Below are 12,064 nucleotides of genomic sequence, written 5' to 3'. Positions count from 1 at the left end.
ATAGGATACAAGCCTATCTCAATAAATATTTTTCATTTAACATTGTTTGATTTTGTCCTGAAATTTTAATAAAATGTTGCTAAACAGATTAATATGTAGCTATTATAATTTGATGTATTGTGTATGAAAGCTGCATAGTACCAAGAGAGTATATATGCCTTTAAAGAATTCATTATAATGTGTATTTCTACAGCAGGGTCCTGATCCATGCGTCATCTTTATTAATCCCCTCCCAAATGGAAATGAATCAGTTGTGTTTCTTCTATAGTCCCCTGTCAGTAAAAGTAAACTGAAAACAAATCCTTTTGATTATGTTGTAAAGACCTTTGAGGTTTTGCTTCCTTAAAGTTCTTTTAATTATCATTCTTATAATTGATATGATTAAAACCCAAGTTGCAAGCCTGGTTGAAAAAAGCAGAATGCTACTGATCTAAGGGCCCAATAGGGAAAGTCCAGTACAGAAAGGAAGATTGAGTAGTAAAGAATGAACTATGAAATAGGTTACAAACAAAAACTAATAAGAAAAATAAAAAAAAGTAAAATAGATACTGAAAAATTATGAAGTAAGACTCATGTCAGCCTGCTCAAAAAAAAGGGTGGGGGCATTTACACGAAATTTGGGATTCCAAAGTTCCAATGATTCACCTACATGGTTATGGAGGTCATTCCACGATTTGATTATAACAGAAACAGCCTTAAATAGGTTTATATTATTTGTTTTTTTCTTAAAACACCTTGCAAACATAATGCACAAATATCAGTAGAGAGTATGCATTCAAATGCAAAGCTCTAAGCATATCAAAAGGTAGAAAGTAAAAGAGATTTACGGATTTGATATCAAAATGGCTTATTTTCTGTTTTCTCTCTTTGTAGTTTTCTAATATGGATTTAATTTTGATATTTTGGGTCTTTTCAGTACTAACGGTACTATTTGAAGCAGAAACTTAAAATTTCGAATACCGTGCTTTGGTACATTGGGAAAATATTGAGCACTTACTGTACATCATATAATTTTTTCTTTTATTAGTTCTCCTGTAACTCCAAAAACATACACAATTAAAAAAAATAACGTGGACGGTAGTATCTTTTTATTTCAGTAATTTCACTTTACATGACCGAAGAACTGAAGTCCGAATAAAGGTAGATATTGGCATTCATATCTAGTAATTTTCTAGTTTGCAAACAATCGTCTGATGAAATTTAGAAACTTTGCTTTTTCAAATATTTGTGAACATTTTTGCATAATTTTATGGTACTCTTTTTGCCTAATTTATTCCGTATTTTATGCTGTCTACTTTGTTATAAACGCTGTTTTATTCACTTATAAGTATTGGATGTAGGTTACGGGACATAATTGATTTATTTTTAAATAATTCAGAAAGTAGCGAATATGAGTGTACGTTACTCTGTAATTACTGACGTGAATGATTCGACCGTTATGGTAACCATGTTACTTGGACTTGAATATTTTGGCTACAGGACAAATGAAACCCAGCGCCTTTAGGGCTTTCTGCACAAACATTTTGAGATTTTCGTATTGAATATATAAACCAGGAAGCTCCACTGTTTTAAACGTTGACAGTGTTTTGTGAAGTCAGCCTACTTTTTCCAGTGAATGATTTAGCTGCCCTTTGGCCTACAGACTTGTTCTTTCACAGCCAATTAGATCCAATAAAAATTCTTTCTGCCGGAAGACAGGTTTTGAGAACAGGCACATGAATTTTATAATCCGTTCCATCTCACTTTCAGCATACATATGTGCAGTACACATAACTGTTTACCATGTGTGTATGTATTTTCAAGCTTATGACGTATGTAACAATTGTTGTAAAACAAATAAATTGCCAATCCATTTTTAATGAGTGGGCTTTGTTTAGTGATACAGTTATGGAACTGTTGGGGTTAACCTTTGAAATACCAAGTTGCTTGTTACTCAATCGAATCGCGGCGAGGGATTTGCTTCAATTTCCATATTCGTCAATGTGGCTGTAACTCACTGAGGACAAATTTGTTACCAAATTAAAAAAAAAAAAAAATAAAATATGTAGCGTTGTTCAAAAGAAGCTCTATATCAAATGCTCGTTGCAGTCCTTTGAGTTTTACGCAACTTGTGTAAAATCAGAACTTGTTCTTACATTCATGGACGTTAGCGTGCATTTATTAGAAGAGTGCATATATAGCCACGCTCCACAAGCAGCCCGTCGCGACGATATTCACTCATGATTTTTCGTTATCAGTTCTGGCGTAACATATCGGAAACATTTTTCTGAGGCAGGTCTAGCGCGTCCTTTGCATCTTGGTCCAGTTGACTTCTGCATTCTTGTGTTAATTATAAATATGTCTGTTTGGAGCAAGGTCAACAAGCGACCGACAGCCTTTTCAACACGTTTGTCAATAATACGATTTAAAATCCATTGAAGAGTTAATAATGTTGTTCATAGGATCTCAAACCTTTAAAATTCCCCTTCCTTAATACTTTCCGAAGAGTGACTGATCGTTACTTCGACATTCGTACTGTCCCGTTATTTTGACGATAAAGCGCAGAAAAGGTTGGCAGATTTTATTGCTTTTTAAGGTACTAAGAAATCCCCTCATTGCAAATGTATTTCTATAGATTCTGACTGAATTCTGATTTTTTCTAGTCTCGGTAAGTGTGAGGGTTTAATGTGCGTTCTTAGATTACTAGATGAGCCTGTGAATGAGAATTGAATGAGAAAACTGAACTTCAGCTCTCAAGCAGGATTTCAACTCTTGTCTTCTGAGTTGGAAGTATACTGGTAGCAAAACAGTAAGCAAATGACAGGCGCTAATTTCCGTGGGGGCGAAATAAAGTTTTTTCTCGTGTTTGTTTTAGTAAAACTATGTGCCTGCCACTTGGAGGACACTAGCTGGAATCCTGCTTGAGAGCTGAAGTTCCATTCTCTCATTCATGCAAATCACATGGAAAATGGTTACAATGAACAGTTGCTTTGACAATACCGGACCATGTCAAGGTTTCTTTGTCTTTCATCCTTTCTCTGTTGTTAAAGAACACTTTTCATTTTCGCAAAATATAAAGATTAAGCAGGTAAGTAAATTTCTCCAAAGCAGAAAGCAGTATTCAGCGGGTTGCTCTCTCTCTCTCGTTTCAGTCACCAAAGATGCTTAAAGTGTTGGGCAATAATACCCCGATTCTTGTTGTTCCTCCCATACTTTTGGAAACCCATCACGAGTAATCGACCGACAACCTTGGAAAACATTAAAAATCGTCAGTATTGCTTTTATGTTGTCACTCCTTGTACTTCATTCTTTGTATATTAACTGATGTTCAGCGTAGAACTCTTCCAGCGCACCCCATCCGACGCAGGTTAATCGATCTCTATCCTGATAAACTGCGATATTATGCCTCTAATTATTTCTCCGTTCCTAACACAAGGCCGCAATCTAACTTGATCAGTCACGCCACAACTAATTTCAATAGAGTTCAAATCAGGGAAGGCCTCGACCACGTAATCCCACACACCTGTGTTTGTTGGGACCGTTTTGAAGTGTACAGTAGGTGGTGACTGTTAAGGGTTTATTTGCATGAGTTATATATACGGATAAAAAAAAAAAAAGGTTGATCACACTGTAATACCGGAGACAATTTTGTAAAACTAAAACTAGGTATTTAGTATTTCATCGCTGGTAAGAGCCGTTTTACTTGTCGTATTCTGCTAACGTGTATTTGATACGTTTGGCGTAAGGTTAATGCCGTCAGTGCACCTCACGTGGTGCACTGTAGGCATTACTCAGTGGTCTTTGTAGTGTCCTTCGACCCCTACCTGCAACCTCTTTTGTTCCTTTTACTGTTCCTCCGTTCGTATATTCCCTCTTCCATCTGACTTTCCATCCTTTCTAACAATTGTGTCATAGTGCAGCTGCGAGGTGTTCCTGCTGTTACACACACCTTTCAAACCTTCTTACAGTCAATTTCCCTTTCAGTGCTGAATGCTCTCATAGGTCCCAGCGCTCGGCCTTTGACCTAAATTCTATATTCTATTCTATATTGTCTAGTATGCCGTGTGTGTCGTAAAAGGGCGTAAGACTTGTAGCTTTTTGCAGTGTCTTAGTTCAGTTCATCAGCTGAGGCATAAGACGAAAGACTCGAAAATTGTAATTTTCAGGAGTTCATTTGTTTGTTTTCATCGTTAGCTTTGCATTGTAGAAAATGCTCTATGAAAAAGTAAGTGTGATCATAATTATCTGCCAAAGCTATATTACTGGACGTGGGGTGGAAATTGTAATATTTATTACTTTATTAATTACACCACCTGTTATGGATCTGTTTCGATTTTCCATTTTACAAAGGCTACTTTTTCTATTTCTTGTACTGAAAACTGCATCAAAAGTAGCACGGGAATTGTTCTGAGTGTAAATAGCCCAGCATTTTTAAGCACCCATAGCCGCGCACTTATTTAATCTCTCTCTCTCTCTCTCTCTCTCTCTCTCTCTCTCTCTCTCTCTCTCTCTCTCTGTGTGTGTGTGAATCCATAATTGAATGAATCAGTAATCCTTTGCTAATGCTGGTTCCAGGGATCATAATCCTTTTCTCTGCTCTCTCTCTCTCTCTCTCTCTCTCTCTCTCTCTCTCTCTCTCTCTCTCTCTCTCTCTCTCTCTCTGTATACTGTACCTCAATATATTCAACCCAGTATCGGAATCATGGGACACACGACCCAGCAGCATCCACTGACCTAAGTGGCAAAGACATCGAGTTCACACGAAAAATGATTGAACAGGGATTCGACAAACTTAGAATGAAATCGACATCGTGACCTGACCGGTATCCATAAGTGGTATTGAGAGTGTTAAAAGGAAAAATGAAGAAGGCTAATCTATCTCCTCATTATTTCTTCAAAAATAATGACGAAAAATCTTCAAGCAAGCCATCATCTGCAACTCTGAGGAGCCAGTAAGAAAAGTGTTCTTACGAAACTGTCTAGTCCTTTATCACCAACATTCCATCATATCGATAACTATTAGAAAATCACCAGGAAATCAGTAAACAAAAATCTGACTGGTTACCTTCACCTTCTTCATAACCTCCGTTGTTATGTCCACGGAAAATCTACTTATCTTCGCCGATAAAACGAGCTGAATGGATTTTCATGATATCAGAATCACATATCAAAATCAGCAGTTTGTCTTCACTTCGCTAAACCTTTCGATAAAATTAAACATTCCATATTCGATAACCTCAGAAAAAAGGATAGTTGAGCTTTGGGAGCTTTAAAAAATCCTTTCCAAGTGAATTCCTCAAGTATCAGCTTACGGAACTCTTGTGAAACCAGGTTAGACAAAATTCGGACCCAGTTCTCTTCGCCACCGTATGTGGCAGATGGCAACCAACAAAGCTAATTCTCATTATCTGTTCTTTTACGATGCTCTCGCCTTAACGGCATCAAACTCTCGGGAAAATAGCCAATAGTTCCAAAATGAAATGGGTAATGAACTTTAATGAAGTTTAAACTGGGCCCAAGAGATGCAAAGGTGTCTTTATTGGCGACAGATGTGAACGCTTACACTTTGGTAAGAAATAATTTTTAAAGTAATTTTTGTGGCAGGTTCACGGGAGTCAGCGTCTCTGACGAGTGAGATGGTCAGCTCAGGTATGCAGAATCATAGCATATTAATTGTCGTCAATATTCTTTTAGAAAGAGATATCACTACCACGCGTCCGTTATTGGTAATACTGATATCTCCCCGTCCTTACGAACTACCTTAGGGGCATTTCGCAATGTTCCCCCAAAAGTAGACCACTTTTATGACGGTCCTTCTCGAGCCCGAGCTCAAAGCTTAGGCAAGAATGACGTAAATTATTGTAATTTTACAAAATTAAAGAGGACACCACATCCAGTGACGCCTGAAACCATCCCATTTCAATTCCACAAAATGTTTCCCTTATGTGTTTGTCATATGAAACTGCTTTTAAAGTTATTTATTTATATATTTATTTATTTATTAGTTTCCTTTTTAATTTATAACGACGTCAATAACCTAGTTGTTGTAACGCCAGTTTTAGTAGCTATAATCAATCAATCAATCAATCCCTTATTAGATGTCCGGTGGTGAACCTAATCTGTAATCCAATCGACCTTGATCGTCCTTGGTCATTCGTACCCACAACCTCTGACCTATGGAATTGTCATTCTCGTCGCATTTAAGCTACCACTATTCAGTATATCCTAATATTTAAATCTAAATTAGATGAGTGCTTAGATTCCGTTCCAGTAGAACCAACGAAGGTCTGAAATCGAAGTCTACCCTGTTTAAACTTAGATCTTATATAATTAATTTCGTGATCAATACACATAATGACCGAATTCGCACGAAAGGGCCTTTGCAGCGCAATCTCTCAGCCTTGAACTGGTGGATCCAAACTCTCTCTCTCTCTCTCTCTCTCTCTCTCTCTCTCTCTCTCTCTCTCTCTCTCTCTCTCTCTCTCTCTCTCTCTCTCTACTTACGTCCTGTGTAATTTCCTTTTCTTTTAATTAATCTTGCTACCCCTGCCAGCCATAATAAGCGTTACTATCCGATTCCACTACAGACTTGTCACTTCCACTAAACCAGCCGGAGAAGAAGGGGATTTAAGCTCTCCGAGGGAGTGACTTCAGCTGTTAAGGGATGACAGTGTTCAGTGAGATAAGGGTAGACTCCACGGTAGGACTGAGAGGTTGATAATGGATCGGAAAGTGTTGATGTATGTTTCTTACTCTATGTTTCATAGTTCTTTCATTTGGCAAAGAAGGTATATGTAATTTCCAGACAGGGCAATGCTATATGCTACTCTCATGCACAATAAACTGGCCCTTGTTTCTTTACATATTATATATTAAAACTGCAGCTTTACATACGTATTCATGGCGTGAAGAAAATTTTTGATAGGTTTTTGATAACTAAGAGTTTTAAAAAATAAGTTTTAGGTGGGTAGCAGTGCACAACTAGTAGTTTTTTGTAGTTGATGGTCTGTGAAAGATTTTTAGGTTCCTCTGCATTGCTTAGTTTGGGGATTTTGTATTGCAGTAACGTGGATTCGAAAATAAAAGAATATGATCAGCGAAACCAAATGTTTAAGCAAATCGTAGGTTATGGGATGACTGTTTTATTTCTATTACCTAGTATAATTGACTTGATTAAGTGTTGCTAATACCTATATTCACTGCATTGGGAATAGATATACATTTATCGTGACCCGATGAATAATAAAATAGGAAGCAAGTGATTTACCATCAGGTACCAGTGAAAATAATAATAAAAAAAATTCAGTTATTTAATAACTTGCAGTATATGGAAGGTAATATGACAGCCTACACTGTTAGACTGGCTGCATTATATTTTTTTATTTTCAATTTTTTTCCTATCAGAAAAAGAGTTATTTTTTCAAAGACTGTTGCTTGTTGCAATAAGATAGGGACTTACTGCTTTAAATATTCGTCATATGGTGAAAATACTCGTCATACAGTGAAATCCCACACGGAAAGTGCAGAGTGATAGTTGATCCAATGCCTTAAACACACACACAAACGCAGACAGACGGGGGAAGCTGAATGTTTTCTCATAAACCATCTTTGTGTGCCTTCGGTGTGCCGCCACGCTTGCTCATAGAGCTGAGGCTAGAATACACATCCAACATTATTCTGTTGAATGATGAAACAAACCCCCTCCCTCTTCCTCTCCCCACCCGCCATCCCCTGGCACGCGCGCGCTCACACGCTCTCAAGGTTCCCCTTTTCAATCTCCGCGAGACTCTGCTCCTCGGCTCGTTTGTCCCGTGTGTTTTCGTTCGTCCGCGAGAGATGGAATTTGAAGAATTGCTTCTACGCAGGTGACGTAACAAATGAGAGGATTATAAGTCTTTACTCTGCCGCTGGTTTTTATTTCCTGTCTGCACCAGAACGGTTTTCATTTGCAGATGTTACAATATCCTCAAGGATATTGCTCAGCAATGGTATGTCTCCTACAGATCTTGGTGTTTTGGTTACGTTCGTTCTAGAAAGATGCTTTTGAATGTAGCCTATTTATCCGAAAGAGATATTTCTCTCAGTTATATTCGCCACAGAAGCTTTGAAAACATTTATCAGGAATTATATCATGGCGCAGGTGTGGTTTTCGTAATAAAGGTCTTTATATATACTGTGTATATATATGCGTATGTGTGTATGTATATATATATATATATATATATATATATATTTTGTATATATATGTATACATATATGCATATATATATATATATATATATATATATATATATATATATATATATATATATATATATATATATATATATATATATATTTATATATATTTATATATATTTATATACATACTTCCGCCATGAACATGCTTTTGAAATGCCTGCCTGGAGAGACCATATGAAATTGGCTTACCAAGCCGTACTTTGGTATTTTGATTGTATCTGTATGGTTAGAGTACTTCGAAAAGGAATGTTACGTTTTTATCTAAATGTCTACAGAGGAGCATATTAAAGCTTCTTGCATAGAGTTTTATTTGTTTAACATTACTCAGTTAAGCCCTAGGGCAACATTAGTATGGAAAACGTTAAAAGTTAGTTCAGAAAATGTTTTATTAATAAGGCAAAATTTTCTTTTAAACCCCTCTTTTTGTTCAGGGAAGTCTGTTCTACGAGACCTTTCTTTTTAAGGACCTTGGGTTTGGGGCTGTATATAATTCCGATACAGCATTTTGAGTGTGGTTCCTGAAGGAAAGTTGGTTACCGGTGTGTGTCAGATACACGCTCTGCTGTTAGACGTTTTTCGTCTAGCTACATCGCTTTATGTTTCTTTCTCAGTGGCGCTTACTTTCTTTAGGCGAGTATCTTGCGCTTTGCTTAAATAGCTTTGTCACATTATTAGTTCAGTATGTAATATACACACACAAATCATAAATATGTATATATATATATATATATATATATATATATATATATATATATATATATATAAATATACATATATACATACATACTTACATTAATTTGTGTATGTATGTATGTAATTTGGTGTTTGTGAGGAATGTTAGCTGCATTCAAGTAGGTCTTCGTGTAAAGTGTAATTCAAAGTCCCGTGTTAAAGTGTCTTCAATTTTAAAATGTTATCATTAGTTATTTCCTTGATTTGCAGTTTGTTATTAGTTCTATCATATATCAGTTGTGAAGAGAAGATTTTTTGTAATAAGTCACTAAAAGAGGAAAAACGGCCATCTACAATTAATGTACCGATGATGTGGATTTCATTTTATGGAAAAATTTTGTTCCTTATCTGTACATATATTTTATGTAGAATCGTGGTTATAATTCACACAGTCACAGTCTATGCTAGAGCAATTTGTCTCTGGGAAGGTTGGGCCCTTAGAAACCTCAGCAAATAGCCAGTTTACATGTTGTAGTCTCCATTTTAAATCTAAGTGTACGACGATTTATAAAGCTGTTCAGCAAATATAAATTTCTCTTGCTGTAATGGAGAAAATTATCTTTCCCGCCTTTCTCGAGAGACTTTCTTGAACTTATATTTTACATACAGTTTGTTGCGACTATCGTTTTTCGAGTTAGGTTCGATGGATCGTTAATTTAAAATAATCAGCTTTACTTTCAGTTTAAACATTTTCTCAAATATGTATGAAGAAATTTATTTCTTATTCATGTATATATTTAATTACTGTTCTTTTTATCAGTGCATATACTCCCTCCTTGTAAATAAAGACCTCTTAGCTTTTCTGCTACTAATATTTTGTATTTGTGGAACCTACCGTGCTGTATTGCCGTTCTGCTTTTGAATTAATTGGCCTGATTTAGTCTTCTTTCCGGGGTTGTTTGTTAGAAACTAAAATCTAACATTTTCCTGAACAGGTGCATCTGGGGATTTTATATTATATATATATATATATATATATATATATATATATATATATATATATATATATATATATATATATATATATATATATATATATATACTGTATATATATATGTATATATATATATATATATATATATATATATATATATATATATATATATATATATATATATATATATATATATATATATATATATACATACATATACACTGGAGCCTCGATGGCTCAGTTGGTAGAGCAGCCGCCTAGGACTTCGTAGAGGTCCGTGGCGCGGGTTAAATTCCGCAGCTGACTGGTCAGAGAAGGCGGACAATTTGCTATCCGTGTAGACACCCCGGGATTACGTATGTAATCAACGGATAGGTTTGCTGAAAGTAAATGGGTGTTATAGACTAATACACACATAAACAAAGCCACTCCAACATCCTCTAAAAACATAACAGACACCTCACACGTCTCGAACTGTCGACCTAACCGCCCAGTTCTCCTCGCTGCTGGGAGAAAGGGAGCGGGGGATTGGTACGATACACGTACACATCGTTATCGGGGTCTAAGCGATGTCAGGCAGGGCAGCCGATCGAGGCTACGGCCTACCCCAACGCCACATCCAAGTCCTTCGAAAAGAAGGCATCGTGCTTACCCCATATAAAAATGGGAAAAAGCACTTTAAAACGAAGAAGAAGATATACATACATATATACTGTATATATAGATATATGTGTGTGTGTGTGTGTGTAAGCGTGCTGCTTCATTAAATCTTACACCATCAAAACGCTTCTTAAGTGGTTATCATTTTCCATTTTTTGTGTTTTTTGCTAGACACACTTTCTCCTCTACTATTAACGAAAGAGATTCGAGAGAGACAGAGGAAAATAAAGTGTGCTTTCTGCGAGCCAGATAGCCCCCGCATCTGGACTAAAGAGCGAGTTTGTATTTGGTTTAATTACTGATACCGTGTTGATTTAATACAGACGTGTACCGGCAATATGGGAGGCTGGGAGCTCAGGGAAGCCTCCCTAATGATTGGCCTTTCAGCTGGCTAATGTAATTATTCTCCCCCGACTCACTTGAATAGTAATGAGAATTAACTCGTCTTATTTTTATTTCCAGGCGTCTAGAAAGTAGCATATTAAAACATTTTGCTTAGAATCTTTTACGTTTTGTTTACGTTTTTCTGTTGGGGAGACGTTGAGATGGAAAACGTGCCCGGAAAGAATGATTGAAAAGATAACATGTTATATAAGCCGTTTCTCCCTATTTCGGGAATTCTCTGTTCTGTGAGAGTCAGGTTGTCATTGCCACATTGTTTGAAGTCTGGTAGTACGTTCTAGTCTCCTTTTTTCTGTTTTAAATCTTCCTCTTTTATTTTTAGATTTGCAAAAGTTTGTTGGCATCAATTCGTTGATATTAATGGAGAGAATTTTTTATTAGACGTAACCGGTTGTTATTGCAGTTGCTGCTGGTATTAGGGTGCTTTATGTTTAGTCCTGAGGACATTCAGCATCTAGATTCTTTGGCTGTGTTTAATTACTACTGACAATGGTAGGATTTCCCCGACTGTTAATTTGCGCCTTTCTCCTCTTCAGGTTTAATTCTCATATCTTTATGAGTTTATTTTTCTAAACATTAGTAACGTTTACCATACTGAGTTTGCAGACCCTGTAGGAATTGGCGATGAATCATCGTAGGATCTAATAAAAGTTGGCTGATTATCCCCTGTGATTATAAAAGGTTAATACTGAACAGAATATTTTGGAAATGTTGCGGCCCTTTACATAAAAAGCAGTGGAGTTGTTTTGCACAAGAAACCTTGCACTTTGTTCGACTGATGGTCTAGGGGTTAGATTGGAAAGGATGTCACTTATGTTGAAATATAAATTGGTATAAATTTCTTCGTTATATGATTATATAGACTGGTTTTGAATATCTTACACTATCTTTTCTTATGAGATGCCTTTTCCTCGATCAGTTTTCTGTTAGAGCTGAGAGGATTTTTTTGCCAATTATTATTTAACTGAAGGACTGTGGGAAAAATCACGAGGCATTATGGAATACCGGAAAAGTTTGTGACGGATACCATGAACATGCATGAGGGCACATCTTGTAAAGTGATGGTTGATCGGTGTTTGAGTGATCCATTTGAAGTCAAATCTGGTGTGGTTCAGG

At 36.3% G+C, this 12,064-nt stretch overlaps 1 protein-coding gene across 2 annotated transcripts in view; it reads left to right on the top strand.

Moving 5' to 3' along the window:
• Positions 1–40, top strand: part of LOC136832803 (putative uncharacterized protein DDB_G0290521) — a 457,553-nt gene extending 457,513 nt beyond the window's left edge. For both annotated transcript variants that reach the window (XR_010851321.1, XM_067094384.1), the window contains one exon: positions 1–40. This exon is cut by the window's left edge and continues 959 nt beyond it. The gene's annotated coding sequence lies outside the window, so the exon portion shown is untranslated.
• The last annotated feature ends 12,024 nt before the right edge of the window (positions 41–12,064 follow it).

The sequence above is a fragment of the Macrobrachium rosenbergii genome, chromosome 50, assembly GCF_040412425.1.
Source record: "Macrobrachium rosenbergii isolate ZJJX-2024 chromosome 50, ASM4041242v1, whole genome shotgun sequence".
Lineage (NCBI taxonomy): Eukaryota > Metazoa > Arthropoda > Malacostraca > Decapoda > Palaemonidae > Macrobrachium > Macrobrachium rosenbergii.
The sequence above is the reverse complement of the archived record's forward strand: the minus strand, read 5'-3'. Positions and strand labels throughout refer to the sequence as shown.